Source organism: Cervus canadensis, chromosome 1 (assembly GCF_019320065.1).
Source record: "Cervus canadensis isolate Bull #8, Minnesota chromosome 1, ASM1932006v1, whole genome shotgun sequence".
Classification (NCBI taxonomy): Eukaryota; Metazoa; Chordata; class Mammalia; order Artiodactyla; family Cervidae; genus Cervus; species Cervus canadensis.
The window spans coordinates 5765276-5785341 of NC_057386.1; the positions used below are offsets into that span (position 1 = coordinate 5765276).

General features: G+C 50.9%; 2 long non-coding RNA genes across 2 annotated transcripts; one reads left to right on the plus strand and one right to left on the minus strand.

Annotated features, from left to right (window-relative positions):
• The first annotated feature begins 868 nt into the window (after positions 1-868).
• On the plus strand, positions 869-9826 carry LOC122441813. The gene is made up of 4 exons (XR_006269452.1): positions 869-879; positions 6077-6085; positions 7262-7264; positions 9700-9826. It is a non-coding gene; the product is annotated as an uncharacterized LOC122441813 (long non-coding RNA).
• LOC122441775 lies at positions 7023-18567 on the minus strand. Its single transcript, XR_006269442.1, has 3 exons — positions 18431-18567; positions 10042-10223; positions 7023-8745 (listed from the first exon to the last, which is right to left on the minus strand). It is a non-coding gene; the product is annotated as an uncharacterized LOC122441775 (long non-coding RNA).
• Positions 18568-20066: the final 1499 nt, after the last annotated feature.

The window sequence follows — 20066 nt, forward strand, 5'->3', positions numbered from 1 at the left end:
AACTAAGATCTCACATCCACACAGCGTGGCTAAAATTAAAAAAAAATAAAAGACATTTCCAGAGTGTGTATGCTCTATGTCTCCATATTATAAAGCACATTTAGGATCACGTCATGTATACTTTTCATTAGCACACTACTGCAAACCTTTCCTCACGTGACTAACCCTCACAAGGGTTTTCAGACCTCCCCACAACGGCAGCCTCATCTTTTCTCCTTGTGTTTTGGTCATTCAGGGAGGCCAGCAGAGAAAGCCCAGCCCAGGAGGAAAGGGAAAACCCACCAGGCATTAACAGAGTCAGCCACTTATAAAGTTAAACATTTAAAAGGCAGAGAGATTCACGGTTAATCAAATAGTCGATTAGTCCGAAGGTTGAAGGAGATAGAGCAACCGTTTCAATCTGATGCTTTAAATGTTTAACAAGCAAAGTCACCTCTTTTGTCCTACCTCAGTAATCCCACCTCTCTCGGGAATCTGACATCCTAAAATCTTGAGCACCACGAACCCCATCCTGACTTGCTCCCCCCTCTCCATGAAAATCCTTTTATCTTTACAGTGTAGATCAGCCAGTAATCAACATTTCTGACCACCCAAAGCTCCGGGACTGGTGCTCAGAGAAGTTTCCTCTGGAAGTTTGGTGAAATTTACAGCCCCACCCCTCACCCCCACACACAGTCTGCTTGAGGGGGTTGGGGGAGCACTGTGTGTGCAGGGGGTGGAAGGGGTGGTCATGGTAGAAGGTGGAAGCTGAGACTCTAATCTCGAATGGAATAGCCCAAGGTCAAGCACTGGGGACCAGCATATAGCTTTGGTGACCCAGCCACAAATTTGAAATAAATGGAACAACTCTCCAACCATTTGTTTTCCTTTTTTTCAGAGGTTCTCAACCACAGATTCTTAGAAGGTCTGAGGCTGTTTTGGTTGTCACACCTGGGGAAAGGAGGCATCCTGTGGGTAGAGGCCAGGGACGCCGCAAAACACAGTACCACCACGCCGGAGGACCGCGATCCACGCGGCTATAGGGTCGATGTAGCCGAGCAGGGTTGGAGAAGGAAATGGCAACCCATTCCAGTATCCTTGCCTGGAGAATCCCATGGACAGAGGAGCTGGGCGGGCTACAGTCAATGGGGTCGCAGAGAGCTGGACCTGACTGAGTGCCTGAGCCCACAGGCATGCAACTGAGCAGGGAGCTTCCAGTGAATCAGTGGGCGAAGAATCCGCCCGTCAGTGCAGGAGACCCAGGAGCCTCCACCCAGGGGGGCTGCAGTCCACAGGGTTGCCAAAGAGTCAGACACGGCTGAGTACAGCTAAAGAGCACCAACAGCAAATCGAGCCAGACCCCACGCCATTCCGGGACAGGCCTTCCCTCTTATCCCCTGCTTCAGCTCCTCTCTGAAGTACCTAGGTAACAGTATTTGATGCACATTTCCTGAGCTGTTTTGCAGAGGTGAAAACCCCCCACCAAAGGGAAGATATTGACTACCTGATGACCACGAGCACCTGGCCCCAGGCCTCCTGGAGCCTCAGGACTGGTAGACGGAACCCCTGTGACACCCCCTGCTCCCTCATCAGCCGATCAGGATCATGCACAAGCTAATCACACACCCTGCGACCCCCCACCCCAGTGACCCCCACCCCCATCACCTGCCACTTAAAAATGCCTTTCCAAACTTTTTTGGGGAGCTCACCACCTCATCTCCTTGCCTGGCCCTGCAGTAAACCTTTCTCTGCTCCAAACATGGACGTTTCAGCTTGTTTGGCCTCCCTCTGCGGCAGGCACACGAACTTGCATTGACACTGAGACCGAGGCACCTGCTTTCTTTTCTCTCTTCTTGTCCCTGTGAGGTACACTCAGAGCCTTCCAGATTCACAGATGCACATTCTCATGAACTCCAAAGGCAAGGTGGGTGGCTGAGACTTAGCCCCTGGAGATCAAAAGCATAAAGGGACAGAGGCCTTCTCGGGCGGAGCAAGGGATACCCTGCCTTTGCAAGGATAAGACAGGCTCTGGGGAGCAGGTCGCCCTTGGACAATTTTGAAGGCTGGAGAGAGGAGGAGACAGAAGTGACAGGGTCTTGAAGGGAATGTCCTTTGAGCATCAAAGAGATTTGTTCTTCTTGGGGCTCTGTCCACCACCCCAACTCTTGAGATAACCAAATGGCCACTTGCTGTTCCTACATATCTCTTGAAGTGTTGCAGGAAGGGGGACCCCTTCCAGGGCCCAAGAGTGGGCTCTTGTCTAACACTCAGAAATGAAACTTCCGAGGACACACAAGAGCTGACAAAGCAAGAGACTTTATTGGGAAGCAGCGCCCGGGTGGAGAGCAGCGGGGCGAGGGAACCCAGGAGGACTCCTCTGCCACGTGGCTCGCAGTCTTGGGTTTTATGGTGATGGGACTCGTTTCTGGCTTTTCTCTGGCCAATCACTCTGATTCAGGGTCCTTCCTGGTGGCGCACCCACTGCTCAGCCAAGATGGATTCCAGAGAGAAGGGTTCTGGGAGGTGGAAGGACATGTGGTGTCTCCTTTTGACCTTTCCCAAAGTCTTCCTATTGGTGGTGGCTTATTAGTTCCACATTCCTTAGCAGGACCTCCTGCCATAAAATAATTCCTGCAGATGGTTACTATGGTACCTGGCCCTGCTGGGCGGTTTTGGTCAGTATGTTTTCCCTAACAGAAGGACTGTTGAGTTGACTTACTGGCATTTGGAGAGGTTGTCCTGTTAGGTCACAGGTTTTATGGCCACACCTCTGCACAGAGGGCAAAGGTCAGGGGTCCAAGCAGGCAGCATGTCCTCTACTGGAAATTGGAACACAGAAATGAGCCTCTGGCCTTTATCTCCCGGCTCACCTCCAGGAGGGCCGTTGTCTAGGCAACGGCTCCTGGTGGTGGAAGTCAGGTGATATCACGCTCCATCTCATCCTGGGAGCCTCAGAGAACAAGCCAGGGCTTGAATGCCAGGTCACCAAGTTCCACCACTTCATTTTTCTTTCTTTTTGGGATTTTTGACACTAAGCACCACCTTGACTAAATACTGACTGCCAAGTATTCGTGCATGGCCTGGAGGGTGAAGAAGGGGGTAGCCAGCCTGGAGACTTTCACAAAACGCCCAACCTCAAGGTGGCTCTCAGGGCTGGAGAGAGAGAAGTCTGCTCTCTCATCCCACACGAGACACTTCTTCTATTGTCAGCACATGAGGATCAGGGTTTCCTGATTGCATTGGGGGAAAGGCCATTCCTTCCCTACTAATATCTGAAACCTTTCCCAGTTGGGCTGATTCAATTTTTAACTATGAATAGGAGCCCATGAGATTGGAATATGGGAACAGAGGTAGAACTAAAGAGAGACTCCAGGACAGGATAATTGAGCATCAGGACAAAGAGATTCAGTTCAGTTCAGTTGCTAGTTGTGTCCAACTCTTTGCAATCCCATGGACTGCAGCACGCCAGTCTTCCCTGTCCATCACCAACTCCCGGAACTTACTCAAACTCATGTCCATTGAGTCAGTGATGCCATCCAACCTTCTCACCCTCTGTCGTCCCCTTCTCCTCCCTCTTCAATCTTTGCCAGCATCAGGGTCTTTTCAAATGAGTCTGTTCTTCAAATCAGGTGTCCAAAGGATTGGAGTTTCAGCTTCAGCATCAGTCCTTCCAGTGAATACTCAGGACTGATTTTCTTTAGGATGGACTGGTTGGATCTTCTTGTGGTCCAAAGGGCTCTCAAGAGTCTCCTCCAACACCACAGTTCAAAAGCATCAATTCTTCAGTGCTCAGCTTTCTTTATAGTCCAGCTCTCACATCCATACGTGACTACTGGAAAAACCAAAGAGATTAGAGATGGATTTAGGAAGAAAGGGCTCATCTGAACATCAACCTGCTGACCCTCCTTAGGGATAGAAAGACCATCACTTTCTCAGCAGAGATGCAGACAGGAGTAAGACAACGGGGAAATACGGTCACTTTGAATACCTGTATCATCCTCCCTCTTTCTTCAAGCTCTCTGGAACCTCTGGGAAGCTCCTAGAAAAGGCCTGGTATTGGTGCAAAAGTAACAGCAGCGACTCAATCATATATAAGCATTTATATACAGTATGTCTACATAGCCTCACTGCACACAGAGCACTATGACTCTCAGCGAGCATGCCGCCTGGCATACAGTAGGTGCTTCACCAGTATTCGTTTGGGGTGTATAGTGGTGACCACCCCCCCCCCACCACTTGCCGCAACTAGAGGAAGCTCATGTTCAGCAACGAAGACCAAGTGCAGTCGAAAATTAATCAATCAATTAATTTTAAAAAAGAATTATTGGGAGGCTTTTCCCAGGATAAACCAACTCACCGTTCCACTTCCGTTCTGCGGAGCCGAGTCTTCAGAGTCACAGCAGCACCATCTTTTTCTACTCTGTCCTCCAGAGAGGCCACACTCCCTGCTGGCAGTGGAACAGCCTTGGCTTTGGGGGCAGGCCGATGCGGACACCACCCATCGGATCGGGGACATGGAGTACTCACCCAGAGAGAAATTCAGCATCTTTGAAGTGAACTTTCTTACAAAACAGAAACAGACCCACAGACCTAGAGAATGAACCTTTGGTTACCGGGGGGACGAATGGGAGGAAAAGATAGTTAGGGATTTGGAGATGGACATGGGCACATGGCTTTATTTAAAATGGATAACCAACAAGGTCCTACTGTATAGCACGGGGAATTCTGCTCCATGTTACGTGGCAGGCTGGATAGGAGGGGAGTTTGAGGGAGAATGGATACATGGATATGTATTGGCTGAGTCCCTTTGCTGTCCACTGGCAACTATCACAACATTGTTAACAGACTATTCTCCAATATAAAACAAAAAGTTAAAAGGGTAAAAAAAAAAAAAGAAAGAAAGAAAGAAGTTCAGTGACTTTGTGTTAGGTCAAAAAAAATACTGTATTCCAAGAATCACTAACTCCCAGCTTCATCCTTTAATATGTCTCTCTCTTCATTTAAAAAAAAAGTAAGATAAGAGAAAATCTACTCAAAAGGCAAGAAATTTTCCCATAATGTTCTGATTGCCAGGGGACGCATTGGAAGCTGGGAGTAGGATCAGAGGGACCCTCTAGGCTATAGAGCAGGGGTCAGCAAATGTTTTCTGTAAAGGGCCAGATAATTAGTATTTTCAGCCTCACATATCCCATTATCTCTGTCACAAGAATTCATCTCTGACCCTGTATGGTGAACACAGCCCCCAACACCATATAAATGAATGTACAGGGCTGTGTTACTAATAGAACTTTATTTATAGACACAAATTTGAATTTGGCATCATTTTCACATGTCACAGATATTATTCTTTTGACCTCTTTCAACTGTTTGAAAAAGTAAGTATAACTCTGAGCCGGAAGACTGTAAAAGACAAATGACTGGCTGGATTTGACCAGCTGACCCCTGGAGTGTCCTTCCAGGGCATGGGATTCTTTCATTCCATACCCTCCTCTCACTCTTTGGAAATGAAACTTTAGGCCATTGAAGTGTTTCTTTCCCTACAGGCTCATGCACGTGTCCACACGCAGTCACTCGGTCACGTCCAACTCTTTGTGGCCCCATGGACCATAGCCCACCAAGCTCTAGAGGTTCATGTTGTTGTTCAGTCCCTAAGTTGTGTCTGCTCCATGGGACTCCATGAACTGCAGCATGCTAGGCTTTCCTGTCCTACACCGTCTCCCAGAATTTGCTCAAACTCGAGTCCATTTAGCCAGTAATGCCATCCAACCATCTCATCCTCTGTCGCCCCCTTCTCCTCTTGCCCTTCATCTTTCCCAGCATCGGGGTCTTTTCCAATTAGTTGTCTCTTTACATCAGGTGGCCAAAGTGTTGGAGCTTCAGTTTCAGCATCAGTCCTTCCAATGAATATTCAAGGTTGATTTTCTTTAGGACTGACTGGCTTGACCTCCTTGCTAAGGGGACTCTCAAGAGTTTTCTCCAGCACCACAATTTGAAAGCATCAATTCTTCAGCTCTCCAGCCTTCATTATGGTCCAACTCTCATATCCATACATGACTATTGGAAAAACCATAGCTTTGACTATATGGACCTTTGTCAGTGAAGTGATGTCTCTGCTTTTTAATATGCTGCCTAGGTTTGTCATAGCTTTTCTTCCAAGAAGCAAGAGTCCTTTGATTTCGTGGCTGCAACTACCATCCGTAGTGATTTTGAAGCCCCCCCAAAATAAAATCTGTCACTGTTTCCACTTTTTCCCCATCTATTTGCCGTAATAGTGATGGGACCGGACGCCATGATCTTAACTTTGGGAATGTTGAGGTACAGGTAAAGTAGTGCCCTCTCTACGAAGCAGCTGGATTGGATTGCCACCTAAGAACTTGGAGACTGCCTTGTTCTGCCACTCAAAGGGGTGGATGGCCAGAAATCAAGCTGGAAATATGTCTTCTAATCCCACATCCCCAACCTCCAGGATCCCGTGCCTGATGATCTGAGGTGGAGCTGATGTTCTAACAATAGAGATAAAGTTCATAGTAAATGTAGCGTACTTGATTCATCCCCAAACCATCTCCCACTCCCAGTCTGTGAAAAACTCTTCCACTAAACTGGCCCCTGGGCCATAAAGGACAGAGTAATCCACCTAACTCCTGACCCCAGGCACCAGCGTGTGGTTCCTCCAGCTTGGGTCTAACTTGTAAGAAAGTGTGTGGATGCCTCAGCCACACCATGGCTCTCTCTTCCAAGAGTCTGGGAAACCGCTAGACAGTTTTAGAACTTTTTAGTGCATGGTGTAGGATTTGGCCTTGGTAAATTTAACTCAGGGGAGCACTGAAGGTCTACCCTTCCTATCGTGGCAGAAATAAATGAGGAGCCGGCACTCCCGGAATAAAACAAAAGAAGTCCTAATTTCTGTGGTGGAATAAAAAAAAATCATCGGGAAGCCTAAGGCTTGTAAAAAGTAAAAAATATCTGAACAGCATGCGTGGGTGGCCTGGAGAACAGTGCTCTCTGCTCCCCTGACTGTTTGAATATGCTGCTTCTAGAGGCCAGAGGCATCATCAGAGGTCTCAGGGCTTGGGGAAGATTTGGTTGGACCTAAAAGAAGCTAGACTGTGGGGAAGACAACTTAAGCAAAACCTGAAAACACACAGACACGAATTCTCAGACAGCCGCTTTCATTCATTCGTGTGATATTTATTTCCTCCTTATCATGTCCCCGGAGCTAAGCAAGGTACTGAGAAAGTCAGCTTGAATGAGACCAAGCGCCTGCCTGTGAGGAGCCCGGGAGTGGGTCAGGCTGGCGGGTACCAGTTGAAAAGGGATCTTAGGAGCAGAAAGAGTTGGCAGGCTTCAGGACAGGCGTGCTCAAGGGGTACAGCCCACAGAGCCACTGCCCCCTTGCGGACACCTGAGGATGTGCAAACTTCCGGAGTCTGGAGTGTCTGGTGGACACCAGGTGAGACTGAGTAATGATGCTCAGTGGGCCCTGGGGGTGTCCCACCTCCGCACACAAGCCCATCCCCGGGAAAGGCACAGCCCTGAGCCACTGAGATCGAGGACAGAGTTAAACCTCACCTGCCTGATCCTCTGTCTCTCTTACTGCTCAGAAACTCTCCACCCTGCCCTGCTCTGCAAAGGGGGCCGCCCCAGGGCAGTACCAGCAGGGAGTCTGGGGAACCAGGAGGGGAGATCAAAGGGAAAAAGCCCATCAAAGGCGCAGCCTCTCTGCTCCCATGTGCTCCCTCCCACAGGGTCAGCACCCTGTCGCTGGCACTGATGGTTTCATTTTTCTGGAGAGGAAAAGAACAAACACAGTAGATAATTGTAGTGGAACGGCCGATAAGTAACGTTTGGTCTCCTTTTTACAACCATTCCCTAGGGCCCCATTATGGTAATTTTTCTTCTATAACTGGCAAATTGTATAACGAGTCAGATGATAAACCAGCAAGCAAGGCAGAAATTTGCATTTTAATACAAGTGCCTTATCACTCCCCCCACCCCCATCTCGGGGAGGTCAGGGCCTCGCTGATCCTGGGTCCTCCCGGTGCCCTGCCCTCCCGGATCCCTTCTCGAATGCTGAGTGAATGAGTCTGGAGCGCTCAATACATGTAATTTCTCTGCTTTCTCAAGATATTATTATGTGGCAGAGAGATGAAGACCCAGGGCCCTGGAGGCAGCCAGTCTGGCCCTCCCCCAGTTCCACTCAAAGAATAAGTGTCCTTGGGCACAATCCTGCAGCATGCCTCAGTTTTCCATTCTGAAAAATGGAGATAGTTATGCCACTTACCAGGTGGCACTAACGGTAAAGAACCCACCAATGCAGGAGATCTAAGAGATGTGGGTTCAAGCCCTGGGTCAGGAAGATCCCCTGGATGAGGTCATGGCAACCCACTCCAGCACTGTTGCCTGGAGAATCCCATGGACAGAGGAGCCGGGCGGGCTGTAGTCCACAGAGCTGCAGAGTCAGACACGGCGGAAGCAGCTTAGCACAGGCACGCCTGCCCCTTACATGACAGGGTTTTTAAATGCGTGCCTGACACAGAGCAAATGCTCAGTAAGGATTATTCATGATATTGTGTTGGTGATGATGGTGATGAGCTCTGGGAAGCCCCAGTGGTGCTGAGGATAGTGACTCCTAGTTGAGGTTGTAGTTATCACATCAGTTTCTGTGACCTCTGCCCTGACCTGTGCTCTTCGGCATCACCTTCAACACCGCATCCTCAGACCACAGTTCTGCCTTTATAACCAGGGTTCAGGAGTCCTCGAAAGGACCTGAAATGAAATTGGCCATAGGTTATAGAAGATCTCCTCTTTCTTTTTCTCTCTCTCTTGCACACACACCACACCACACACACAGCATCACCATCATCAAGGCTTCTGCTGTGCCATATGGCCACACCCTGGGTAAGCCTAGTTTTGGGAATTCTAGAACCATTCACCCCTGTAGAGGTGACTTAGTCCCTGGACCTCTGAGTCCCAGGTTTGACCTCTAAGCTCTGCCCGGTCACCTCTGGCCATGTAACTCTGGGAAAGCAAGCTCCTTTCTCTGTCTGTAAAGTGCGGGTAACAGCATCTACTCTTTCGAGCACCAAATGGGTTAACAGATGCTCATGCCTGACGCCTGCCAAACACCAGTTGAACGTACCAATTAGTTGACTCCAAAGGGCACTCACAATCTCGGCCAGCTTTTATGGCACGGTGGTTCCACTTGGCAGGGACGGTCCGTCCTTTCAAGCTCAAGAGAAACCAGAAAATCCTGCCAAAAACCAGGGATTATTATTTGAGCTCCAGGAGCGAGGGCTCTGGGGACTCAGCTCGTCCTATTGTTTGAATTTATAGACGTGGCCCTCCGGCAGCCAGGAGGATGGAAAGCGCTGTTATCGAAGCGGATTTGGGGAGGATTATTCTTAGAATTTCATTCAACCCCTTGAGACCATTGGCAATTCCAAACTAGAACGGGGAATGGAGTTAGTTCTGTATCATGATGGAGTTTTTGTCCACCTCGCGTGGTGAAGGTGGGAGGGGCTGCTTTTCCTACACAGAATGAGTCACAGACCACAGTGAGGGCTTTGGTGGTGATGTCATAGCTAAGATCATTTATCCATTCATTCATTCATCCATCCATCCATTCATTCTTTGTATTGATCTGTGTTGATCTGTATTGATCATCTGTATTGATCTTCTACTCAGGTATGATCTAAATCCTTAAGATACATTAGCGATCAGGCTTCCCTGGTGGCTCAGTGGTAAAGACTCTGCCTGCCAATGCAGGAGACTCGGGTTCAACCCCTCATCTGGGGAGACCCCACACCCCACTGAGCAGCTAAGCCCACGCACCACAACTATTGAGCCTGCGCTCTAGAGCCTGGGAGCCACTGAGTCCCCACGCTGCAACTAGTGAAGCCCGCAAGTCCTAGAGCCCGTTCTCTGCTTCTCAAGAGTAGCTCCCGCTTGCCTCAACTAGAGAAAAGCCCACACAGCAACAAAGACCCAGCACAGCCAAAAATGAATTTAGAAAATTATTTTTAAAAATGCATGTTAGGGGTCAAAGCAGACAGCATTCCTCACCTTCACGTAGCTTGTGTTTTAGTGGGGGGAGACATGCGCACATCATGAACACAGGCCCAGCAGAATCAGATGGTGGCCTTGGAGAAGGTCCCAGGAGAACCAGGAAGACTCCACGGTGGGATTCCAACCCCCGTCTCTGGCTGGACTGACCGGAGGATCAGGGAGATGCCAGTTGCTAGGGGCTGGGAGGTGACAAGTGACATCCGTGTCAGTCTGATCCATGTGGTGGACCCCAGCAGCTAACAACATCCCAGAGGAATGTGAGGTGGAACAGGAAATGCCTTCTAATTGATTGATGGCTCAGAGGACCAAGTCTCACCCTGCCGCCTCCCCTGGACCAGGAGGGCTCCCAACTTCAACAGCAAAGAAGAGATGAACGACCTTCTCCCAGGACGTCATTAGGTTGAGTTTCTACTCATTCAATCAACATTTGTGGGGCTGAGTGCAGTGCGGCCATAAAGGCGGATGAGGTATGACTCCTGTCATTAAGAAGCCTGCCAACTCAGAGATGATATAAGATATGCAGGTAGATAACTCGGATTAAAGAGGAAAAATTGATGGGTACCCCCGACAAAGTATAGAGAAAGTGTTCCGAGAATCCCAACGAGGGAGATGACTTCCTGCTTGGGCAGTGGGGAAGAGATGGAGGGGAGGTGGGAGGGAAGTTATCGAGGCAACATGGAGGGGGTGGTGTTGGAGTCGAACCTCAAAAAATCCCATTGAGAGGCATCCTGGTGCGGGGCCTGGGTGAGCAAGGTGGACGGGAGACTGGTGACTGGCAGGGGCGAGGCAGGGTGCGGAGGGCGGCAGTGCTGGGAGCCAGGAGGGCTGGAGAGGTGCAGTCAGGCTGGGGCCTGACCCGGGATGGTTGAGCAGCTGGGACTGGTTCTCTAAGCTCAGGCCACCATCACTGCTGCCTCTGTCTGCGCTCAGGGGCAAATGGTAGGGGCTGTGTTTAGAAGCTTCCAAAGGTGAGGACAAGGAGGGCTTGTCAATTGTGTCTTATTCTGAGAACCTTAGAAGCCCAAGCTTTCCGGGCTGGGAAGGACATTAAATACGACCCCTCCCAGCTGTTGCCGCATCCTGTCTGCTCCAGCATCCTCTGCATCCACGCCTGCCAGCCCCACCTGCCCATCCTCACCCTGGCTCCACACCTGGGCCAGCTGCCGCCAGGAGCAGGCGTCCTGCTCAGCTCCCTGGGTCTGCAGGGCTGAGATGAGCATTTCCATTGAAGCCACAAATCCCCCTGCCCTCCTGAGCCCAGCCTGATGACTTCCTACAGAGGCTGGGTTCACACATTCAATGCCCACACACCCTCCTGGGACCACGAGGTGGGAGGAAGATGCTGGAAGTGGGGAGCAGCAGCTTCCAGCTTGCTGGGGAGGGGGCTCTCCTCCTTGCCCTTTCCTCCCGCACTTTGAGAGCACCCAGAAGAGCCCTAAGAGCCTCCGTTTTCCTCCCTGCCTCTCTGAGAGGGGAGACACGTGGCTGGAAGGCTAGAAAAACATCCCAACCTCTCCAGGAACGAACCTGAGGGCCTGGTCCTGATGGGAGGGCCAGAGCCTCTCGGAGCTGGGGATCTGGAAGCTGCGTGGGAGGAGGGAGTGGGGAGGAGGGAGCGGAAACCTGCGCCCAAGCGAATCCCGTTCACACGCTTCTCTCAAACTCTCTTGTCGAGGTGAGACAAACTGTTCTTTCAGAAATCCGACTGGGGAGACATTAATAACAGCGCCTCCTGAAAATGGGGAGGGGAGCCCACACTAAATAATCGAAGGTCTTTGAGAGCTTGTGCAGAGAGATGCGATGCTCTCTGCTGTGCCGAGGAAAGGTTAATAAACACTGGTGACACAGGGCAGTGTGGAGGACCTGCAGTGCTCCAGGCCGCTTCCCGGAAGGACGCGTGCGCTCCGACTCACGCCCAAGGCCAGAGCATCTCGCAGGCTTGGTTTCTCCCGGGTCTCCGCCTCTGTCTGCCAGCCCCAGAAAATGCTTGAAACAGGTCCAAGGACACAGGAGGAGGACACAGGGAGACATCCAAGACGCGCGCTGAACCAGAAGGCCGGACCAGCTCCTCTCACTCGGCCACAGAAAGGATGGAACCCAGCCTCTCTCTCTGCTGTTCCTTTTGGCTCCCCGGGTGGTGCAGTGGTAAAGAACGCACCTGCCAGAGCAGGAGACGCAGGAGACTTGGGTTTGATCCCTGAATCGGGAAGATCCTCTGGAGCAGGAAGTGGCAACCCACTCCAGTATTCTTGCCTGGGAAATCTTGTGGACAAATCCCTGGTGGGCTATAGTCCACGGGGTTGCAAAGAGTTGGACACGACTGAGCGACTGATCACACACGCAGAGCTGAAAAGAGGAAGGAGAGGAGGGGGTCCCAAGCCCCTGGCCTCCTTCAGGGTATCTGATCCCCAAGGTGGAACCCGCATTGAGATGGAGCCTCCTAGGAGGGATTGCCTCTCACCTGGCGTGGTCCCATCTTCCCTCACAATGACTCCCAGCCATGAGACCCACAAACAACCATAAGAGTGAATGGCACCATGGTCCACATCCCGGGGGAGCTTGGGCACAGAGAGGTGTGCACCCAATGTGCCCTCTGGTAGCTGGGGAAGCTGGCACAGGGGGAGAAGGAAGCCCTGCAGTGAACCGAGAATGTCCAGGTGTGCTGTTTGCCTCCAGGGGACCCTACTCCGCCGACACAGTCTGTGCACTGGCTTTGTCTTGCCCCAGCCCAGAACTGCCAGCTCTTGGCAGCCAGAAGCCCAGGACATCTCTGGATGCTGCCAGCTGCTTTGATCTCCTTGGCTAGCGCCTGGCGGCAGCCGTTTATAACCACCTAAACACCGCATCCGGAATCTGACAGAGAAACAAGCTCTTGGGTGACGCCCAAATGCAGCATCAACACAGACACGCTGACATTTCCATCTGCCCCTCCGTCCCAAGAGCCCCTCTGTGCCACCGAAGCCACAGGCAGGAAAGTAGGTCACCCTGCTCCGTGGGGGAACCGGGCAGATGTTTACCAGATGCTCAGCTACCTGCTTTGCGGAGGTCGGGGGCGGGGGGGGGGGGATTCTGTAGGGGATGTGATAAATAAGGGAGGGGCAATCCTTTGCCTAACTCCCAACAAACTGCAGCTGGGAAAATGGGAATATGCTTGCATCTTAGCCAATGATTCTCAACCCTGTGTGCATGTAAGAATCTCTGAAGGAACTTTACTCCAGAAAGAAACAAACCACAGCGACAACAACAACAAAAAAAAACCTAAAAGTCTGGGTCCCACCTAAGACCAATCAATTCAGAATCTCCGGGGGGAAAGGCTGAAGCATCAGTGATATTAAAAGCTCCCTGGGTATCCTAAGCATGTGCAGTCACGGTGAGCACCGCCTGGTCCAGGCAGAGGGGAGACAGCCCTTCCCTTGGTGACCCTCACCCGGGAGAAATCGCGGGGAAGAAGGAGACAGGATATTCTTACTTGTATCTACTTCCTCTGCCTCCTACAACAAGTTCCCTCCACTGGGACCTCCTCCTTCCTCTCCACTTGACTGACTCTTCAAAACCCAGCAGAAACTTATGTTACCAAATGTAAAAGAGAGAGCCAATGGGAATTTGCTGTATGTCTCAGGGAACTCAAACTGGGGCTCTGGAACAACCTAGAGGGGTGGGATGGGGAGGGAGACGGGAGGGAGGTTCAAAAGGGTGGGGACGTATGTACACCTATGGCTGATTCACGTTGATGTTTGGCAGAAACCAACACAATTCTGTAAAGCAATTATCCTTCAATTTAAAAATAAATAAAATTTAAAAATACATGCAAAAAAATACAACCCATTTCATTTCCTCTTCCTCTAGTACCTGCAGCACGCGGTGTGAACCTGGTCCCCAGGAACCGCGCATCTTGTCCATTGGGCTTTCTGCGCTGTCTCTTTGCCCCTGCTGAACCCTGAGCTCCCAATGCAAGTCTCTGTCTCCGACACCTGTGACTCTTGAAGTGTCATCTCCCGACTCTGCCCTTGTCACCTGGGCACTTGTTAGAGAAGGAAACCTCCAAACCTACTGGATTAGAAGCCGCAGTGGGGGCGTGGAGGGACCAGCCACCCACGTTTTAACAAGTCCTCTGGGTGATGCAGAATCACCACTCTGGGCTCTAGACCCTGGCTACTCAAACTGTGGTCCCTGAGCCCAGGGAGGGTCAAGGCAGAATCTCAAGCCCCATCCCAGACTCTCTGAACGGGGTTCTGCACTGATGCCCAGAGGACACGCATGCGCAGTAAACCTCGAGCGCTGCTGATGGAGGCAGCATCTGGAGTGCCTCCCTGGGTCATGGAGAAGCAACACCGGGGACTTCCCCAGCGGTTCAGTGGTGAAGACTGTACTTCCACCGCAGTGGGTGTGCATTCGATCCCTAGTCGGGGAACTAAGATCCCACATGCCATGTCGTGCAGCCAAAAATAAATAAAAATTTTAAAAAGAAAAAAAAAAAAAGCAACCCCATTCCCTTGTCGCAAGGACCTTATTGCTCAGTCCTGTTCAGCAGATCTCAGCCTCGATCACAAGCTGCAAGTGCTGGGGACCCACAGAGACTCCAGAGAGGTTATCAGAAACACAAACGGCCTCACCTCTGTCCCCGAGAAAGACCAAGCTGAGACGTGGCTCCTTGATTGCTCTATCTGGTCCGTGCATCTTGGCCCCTTTCCCTGAGTGTGAGCGAGCCCCTTGACACTGTCCGGGTGGTCGGCTTGCCTTCAAGGGGCCGCCTCCCTGGTGAAGGGCTGATTGCTCCAAGGTTCTCATCTAAGTCAAGCCAAGCCTCCTGCCCTCTCATCCCGTCTCCGGCAGCCTTGCCCCGCTTGACATTCCTCAGCCATGTGTGCGTGCTAAGTCACTAAGTCCTGTCTGACTCTTTTTGACCCCACCAATCTCCTCTGTCCATAGGATTCTCCAGGCAAGAATACTGGAGTGTGTTGCCCTGCCCAGGAGGGGGTCTTCCCTACTCAGGGATCAAACCTGTGTTTCTTACATCTCCTGCATTGGCAGGCAGATTCTTTATCACTAGTGCCACCAGGAGGCCCGTTTCCCGGCCATGCTCCCCTTCAATGCGCTGGAGGGGAATGACATCAGACTGTAGTTCCAGGAGTGGGACTCAGCTGGGAGGGGCAGAGACCAGAAGAGAAGACCAGGGGTGTCATGGGATCGCCCCAGACTCCCAACCCTCTGTTCATTCAGTTCCTTCCCACGAATCCCGAGTGCCCACTCTGCATGCCTGGTGCATTCCCCCGGCTTCTCGGTCACATTAAAGGTTGTTAAAAATTTATCCAATATGAGATTGATATTGAAATGCCAGTTTCCCCTGGCAGGTTATAAATAACTGCTTTGAGTTCAATTTTGAGGTTTTGATTTTTAAAAAAAAATTAGTAAGCGATCATGCATTCATCTGTGATTGAATCCAAGACACTTTTTCCCTTCTCCCTCGAAACCCACCGTCAAAGGCCATTACTACTGTCTCTACTCAGAGAATATTGTGTATGGAGCTTTAATGTCCCCTGGGGAAGTAAGACCATTCTAGGAAGAAAAAAAAAAAAAGATGTATTTCCATCTCTGTTCCAATACGCACAACCTAATTAAGATTTTATAAACATTCACCCAACAGGAAAACACACACACACACACATTCACGGACACCTAAATTAGCAAGGCAAATATAGTCTAGATGAAGTAGCTTTCTTGCCTGATTCTGTCCAGTTTTAATTAGGTGTCTGTCAAGGGGAGAGTGTCACACAGAGAGACTGTCTCATTTTGAGTCTTCAGTTTGAGCTTGGGGTTGTGGGTCCCCCAAGCTTGCCCTTTTCCTGGGCATCCCAACGTGGTCCCCTCTAAGCCTTCCTCCCTCCTCACCGCCCTCACCTCTCGCCTGCCTCTCCGGCTCAGGGAAGACAGAGAAGGACCTTGTCTCCCCATCGGCCACATTCCGGGGGCCTCCCTGTGGCGCCAAGTCATTAGGGCCAGCTCCGTGGTGGACACGACCTTGGCAGAGCCACACCTGGGAGACTGCCCGGTGGCAGCGGGGTCTTGCCAACCCACACCGAATGCCAGCCCTGGGGACAGGAAGCACAGCCTCCCCCATCTCCCCAGATGCCAGCAGGGCATCCTCTCTGCACCCCGAGGTGCCGTCCTGGGGGGGGTGCTCTTGGACCTGCTGATGTCTGCTCTCCCATCCCTACTGCCGTGCCATCCGGCTGGAAGAAAATCCAGGAGATAATTAGCTTTCTCCTTTTCCTGTCCTTAAGGCTGTTTGAAAAGTACATTTTCTTTCACACATCTCGAAAATTAATTCTGTTTATGTTTTGGAGGTGCACAGGAGGAAGGAGTTGAGGAAAAGTGTCACTCGCTCCTTTGGGCAAAGTTGGGGGTGCATGGGGCTCAGGGCAGGGGAAACTCGCTCCTCTGAAGTCAGATTTTTTTTTTTTTTTTGCTGTGCCACATAGCAAGTGGGTCAGTTCCCTGACCAGGGATCCAACTGGTGTCCCCTGCACTGGAAGATTGGAAGTGTGTAGTCTTAACCACCAAACCACCAGGGAAGTCCTTGGAGCCAAATTGAACGCAGGGAGAAGGGCGGGGCTGGAGGAACCGGGGTGTGGCCCTGACCTCCAGGGCAGCCTCCTCCTTGGAGCCGCTCTTTTTGCCTAAAGACAAAGCAAGCACTGCACCTCCCAGGTGAAACTGCATCAGAACTTTCCAAGAGAGGCTGGTGATGGGGAGGGGGGAGGGGAGGCTGAAAAAAGAGTCCTCAGGAAACTAAAACACGGTGACTTTTGAGCGTGCTCGCCTTAGCGGCCAGCGCCCTTCATTGGATCCAGCAATTGGATAGCATGTATTTGCCTGAACCACCTCTGATCCCCACCTCATCTTCAGGCAGGAACCCAGGCTGGGAGGCCTCTGACGGTGCATGCATAGGTGCGGCAATACCGATCCCCTCGCAAAGATGGTAAAAGTGAGGCCCCAGGGAGACTGTGAGACAAAGCTAAGATCTCCAAGCTCCTGGCTCAAAGAGAACTCACTCCAAGCTTCCTCTTGCCCTGGAGGGATGGGGATTCAGCTCCTCTCTCTGCCCGGCAAAGGCAGAAATAGTGGAAACCTATGCAGAAAGAGCAGAAGGGCTGTGCAATTGACATGAAGAAGAAATTGCCGGCAGGGATTTATTTTAATTCAATGATCATGTCTCAAGTGCAAGTCTCTTAACGTGGAGAAACAGGAGACTAGCACGGCCTGCCTTTAGGGTATTCACAGTCTCTGCCAGGAGCGCGAATTAAATGCCGGAGCAGTGATGGCCTGAGAGCCGGGTAGGAGGGCACCGTGGGCTCTAAGGGACGTGGGTCCACGATGCCTGGGCTGGGTGTCTGAAGCCTTGCAGTCAGGCCTCCCTCCAGCCACCCACAGATGTTGCTGGAAGAAGGGCCGCCCGCCTCTGCACCCTGCCGTCCCCCACTCTGCCCCCCTCCACCCCCACCCCTGGGTACAGCTGCAGCAACTGGCAAAGCAGCCAGGCCCTCTCGAATCAGCTGAAGTGACACTCGCTTTGTATACACATGTTTACAGTCAGGGCCAGATGGTGAGGGGTTGGCTCCGTTTCAACGCCACTCCAGTGTGCCCGGCTGGGCCGGCTCTGCACGTGGCACAAAGATAACGTGGGGAGAGGGCAACCCCTTCCTTCCTGAGATGCTGGCCCTGAATCTGTTCCCCATCTGAGCAGCCCTCACTTAAAAGCAGCCTTAGCTTGCCAGCTGTCAGAACTTTTTATCAAATCTCCTGAAATCCTACAGACAGAAGAAAGAGACATAGCCCACTCTGATATCCTCCAGAGTTCCCTTTCCCTTTTCTTCTTTTTTCTTTTTGAAAAAAGAAATAAATAAAGCATGTTTGATGGAAAGGAGCTTGCAAACGATCACCGATGACAGTGTTTATTTTGCCAAATTATTTGTACTGGTAGGAAAAGAGGGCGGACAGAACGTGGATCAAAGGGAGTGATTGTTTACCAAACTAGAGAGACGTTCCTAAGTGACATGATAGGAAAAAGGGAGGAGGAGGAGGATGTGGGCAATGAGCCAGGGACAGATTCAGACACGTCTGTGTGTTTTCATCTGCCTTCCCCCAAAAAAGACAGTGGAAGAAATCCATTATGGACAGCTGTACTCTGGGGCCAGAAGGAAACCCAGGACTGCCAGCTCCCAGGAGACCTGAACCAGAGCTTCTAAAACATCCAGAAAGGTGGTGATGACATGAGGTCCCTCCCCACTCTGAACTTAACCTGAAAGATCCCCTCCCAACAAAACCCATGAAAAACAGATACAACACCAAGAGAAAAGGAAAGGAAAAAAAACTAGACTATTCTAACCTCCAACAGTGGGAATCATGGTGTTAGTTGCTCAGTTGTCTGGGCTCTCTGGATTGTGGCCCGCCAGGCTCCTCTGTCCATGGGATTCTCCAGGCAAGACTACTGGAGTGGGTTGCCATGCCCTCCTTCAAGGGATCTTTCCTGACCCAGGGATGGAACCCGGGTCTCCTGCATTGCAGGCAGACTCTTCACCATCTGAGCCACCAGGGAAGCCCCTATAATCTCCAACAGTGGGAATCATAAGGTCTGAGTTGAAAAGCAACAGAAGTTCTTGGAAAGAACATTCCAGAATTCCTCCTTCAGAATGAGGGCATTTCATTCAAATTGTCCCTCTGGGAGTCTGGACCATTACTCCAGGGATGGGGCCATTATTCAAAACATCTTATTTTGAAACTGACTTTTTCAAACTAACTTTAGACTCAGTTCATGAGAAATATTTCACAGTCTAATAGCTGTAACTTTAGCTCTGTGTGTGTGTGTGTGTGTGTATGGGGGTGTATGGAAGGGGTGTGAAGGTGGGGGTGGTTGCTGAAGGCAGAATTCTGAATTCATTTGCACCAGAGAAGTTTCCAAATGGTGATTCACTGACCCTTCTCACCTAAACAATCTGGCCCCAAAAGACGCAGCTGTGTTACCTTTGAAAATATTTCAAAGAGTATTCCTGGACTTCTTATTCAAGGTAATTCCAGAAAGGAGGTCCAGAATGCTTCCTGCTAAAGCAGCTCATCTGAGCCTTGCAGAGTGAAAACTATGATGGAGGAAGAAGATTACACTCTCTTGAAAGAGCACACAAACACACGCGCGCGCACACACACACCCCTACGCACAGAGTCAGGATGCACATTCAGAGACTGACCCCAGCATCCCCTTCTATTTCACTGTCCATTTATCCAGGCTCACACATAAGCACAGCCCCAGTCAGGCATTTGGGTCTGTTTTGGTTACTGGCAAGTCCCCAGAGGCTGGAACACTTGCCAACACATAGCAGGTGCTTGATGAATAGCAATGAAATGTGGACCAAGGACACAGTATTAGACGAGGTTTGAAGCAGAGTGAGGTAAGTGCGGGAGCCAACATTGAGGATAGCCCGGACGACTCTTCCTCCTGGTGTCATCTCCTCCCAGGTCGTGCCAGGCCTGATCTCTGTGACCAAGAGACCATGCAGAAGTGATGGTGTGTCACTTCTGAGATTGGGAGGAGCCAACGGCTGTGTCACCAGCATTCTTGTGGAGAGGCCCACATGGAGAGGTGCTGAACTTTCTTGAACGCAGCCAGCCAGGAACTGAGGCGTCCAACAACCATTTGAAAGAGCCACTTTGGACGTGGTTGTTCAGTCTCCCAGTCATGTCTGACTCTTTGCAACCCCGTGGACTGCAGCATGCCAGGCTTCTCTGTCCTTCACTGCCTCCTGGAGTTTGCTCAAACCCACGTCCATTTGGACATGGGACCTCGGGCAATCTTCAGCCCAGCCTGCATCTCAAGACAACACGGCAGTGTGGGGTGATTTGTTACACGGCATTTGATAACTAGCACAGTGACAGGATGGAGCAAACACAGGCTAGGCATGCACCTTTGCAATCATCCATCAGGTTGTATTTTTTACCCCAAACCTTGATTCTGTTTTTCAGAATCTGTG